The sequence below is a fragment of the Octodon degus genome, unplaced genomic scaffold (assembly GCF_000260255.1).
Source record: "Octodon degus isolate 3935 unplaced genomic scaffold, OctDeg1.0 scaffold00048, whole genome shotgun sequence".
Classification (NCBI taxonomy): domain Eukaryota; kingdom Metazoa; phylum Chordata; class Mammalia; order Rodentia; family Octodontidae; genus Octodon; species Octodon degus.
Window position 1 is genome coordinate 273,224 of NW_004524624.1, and position 2,819 is coordinate 276,042.

Consider the following 2,819-nt stretch of genomic DNA (forward strand, 5'->3'; position numbering starts at 1 on the left):
CGCCCCCTGGTGGGCTGAGCTGGCCTCTCTCTGTCTCTCTCTCTCTCTCTCTCTCTCTCTCTCTCTCTCTCTCAAATAAATAAATAAATAAAATTTAAAAAAAAAATGTCTGAACCTTCAGGTACTATAACTGCATAAACAGAAAAAGCTAATGGATTTGTAAGAGCGAACTAATAATATTTTTATAAAAATAGGTTGTCACACTATCCCTATTAAGTAAGATCACCAGGAAAATAGCATGGCAAACTTATTCAGCATAATAAAAAACAAAAATTCTTTTAAAATATCTATTCTTTGTAAGCATTACTAGAAACAAATACAGCTAAACAAAAGACAAAAGATGGATAAAATAAATACACTAAACCTCTTAGAAACAAATAATAAAATCAAAAAAGTACTGCTGCTTTTAGAGAAGAGTACAAGGAGATGATTACTGAAAGTTTACTATTAAAAAAGGTACAACAATCAAAATATGGAATACTGAAATAGATGAGATTGCATTAAATATGATAAAAAAGATAAAGATAAAATCTTAAGCTATTATTCTAATTTTTAAGAAAATCAACAGTATCTGTTTAAGCAAATGGGAAATGATGGAGTAAGCAACTCCATTTAAGGGAAATAAACTAATGAAGAGAATTACTTCTTTTTGACAAGAATAAGAGTTAAAAATGCAAATAAAAGAAACCTTGACTTATGTTTTTAAATAATAAATTTCATTTTTAAAATACCCAATAATAGTATAATTACAAGAAAATTCACTCTTGATGGCTCAGCCCTTATGCCTGGATACAGAGGAAAAACAACAAATAATATTCATATATCTTTATCAAGTAAGAAATTTTAAAACAAGGAAAATATTAAATAATGAAAGAATACAGATGAAGATGTCAGTGTACCTCTACCATGTCTATACTCTTACTTACCTACCGTGCTATTTTTATTTTCTTCATTAAAAACTCCTGCCATTACTCCACTGAAAAAATGCTGTTGTCAAAGTCATCAGTGACTACCATATCCTCAAATACAAGTTACAATTTCAGTTCCTGTCTTTGACTTTTCAAAGTAACAGTTACAGAGCAGATTTCCCCTTTCTTAAGATACATTTACCTCCAACACCAGGCCACTCTTTCTTCCTTTACTCTAATTTACACATTCTCTTTAGGAAGTTTATTCTCATGGATTCAAATGTCATTTACAACCTACTTAATGACTTCCCAACTTTTACTGTCCAGGCCCCTTCTCTGGTATGCATATCAAACTGCCCTATAAAAAAACTTCATGTAGGATATCTTGGTCATATCAAACTTAACCCATCTAATCAGAATTCCTGGTTTTTCCCTTACAAAACCTGCTTCTCCCATTATTTTTTTTTTTTTTTTTTTTTTTTTTTTTAGGGAAGGGTCTACAGGGTGTTCAGGGTCTCATTATCCCTGAAGTTTCAGCCTCCCTCTCCCCATCCTTTCAAGAAAAAAATGGAATAAGGATTTTTTTTGTCTCTCAAGTGGCAAAAATATTCAGTAAGCTACTCAAATCAACCTGAGAGGCATAATTGACTCCACCTTTTCCTTTACCAGTCATATTCAACCCAGCAGTTGAACTAGCACCTCCAAAATAATTTATTTGTTTGTTTGTTTGTTTTGCTGTAGCAGGGACTGAACTCAGGACTCTGAACTTGCCAGGCAAGCACTTAATTCTACTGAGCTATCTCCCTGGCCCCTCCAAAATAATTCTCAATCTGCTTTTTTCATATTAGTTGCCACCACCCTCGTTCTAAGTTATCATCTGTTTTAAGAACCACTCAAAAAACGTACTACCTGTGTCTACTCTGCCTTTCTTATCCCCTAAAACAACCCACATATACTCAGTTAAAACTGACCTTTTCAAATGAAAATCAAATCATGTTACTCACTCCCTTACTAAAAATCTTTTAACAGCTTCCCTTGAACTGGCTGTGACCTCTAAATTCATTAGTTCTATTCCACTGTAACTCACTGCTCTGTCAGTGATGAATGTGTAATAATTACAGATGCTTTCTAATTAGAGCTTTCTAACTTCCTTACATACAAGCAGGACATTTTTCCTTCCTCACAGAGTAGCTAGCTGCTTCTCCAACTTTAGGTCTCACTTTGTCTCCTCTTATAATAACTTGTTCAGGCTTTCTAAAGTAGATTACTCTTAAAGCAGTCCTCTCTTTATTTCCATGATAACACTATGAGGATTACCTAGTTACACTGTCTACTGCCAGGAGTATGTGAAGTGTCACACACAGAGGTATGCTGTTCCTAATACACCTCCACTGCTTAGCACAGTATCTGACAAATATTTACTGAGTAGCAAAGAATTCAAAGCCATCATATGCCCAAGTGTAAAAAAAATTTAAAATTTTTTTTCTATCACATTACTTTCATGTGATAGAATACTATAAACAACTAAAACATTGAAAATGTTTTAAGTAATCTAATATAATGAAAACAACAGAATATAGGAGTATGGGAAAATTATGCAAACAAGTAGAAAAATATATTAAAAAATATATTATTAGTGACTATTCTTTTTAAAAATTAACTATGTGAAATCATTTGAATTCAAGTACAAACTTTTTCCATCAATAAGATTAGAAATATATACATTGATGTCAAGTTTCCTCAGAAATTAATTTCAAGAATAGTAGTATATGGACTAGCTCAGTGGCACAGTGCCTGCCTGGCATGCATGAGGCTGAGTTCGATTTCCAGAAACAAAAAAATAAAAAAGAACAGTGGTATATCTTAATATTTCCTAATTTTGTGTGTGTGTGTGTGTGTGTATGTGTGTGT

At 32.6% G+C, this 2,819-nt stretch overlaps 1 protein-coding gene across 3 annotated transcripts in view; it reads right to left on the reverse strand.

Annotated features, from left to right (window-relative positions):
* Nucleotides 1–2,819, reverse strand: part of Ythdc2 (YTH domain containing 2) — a 93,175-nt gene that overhangs the window by 16,016 nt on the left and 74,340 nt on the right. The window lies entirely within an intron of this gene.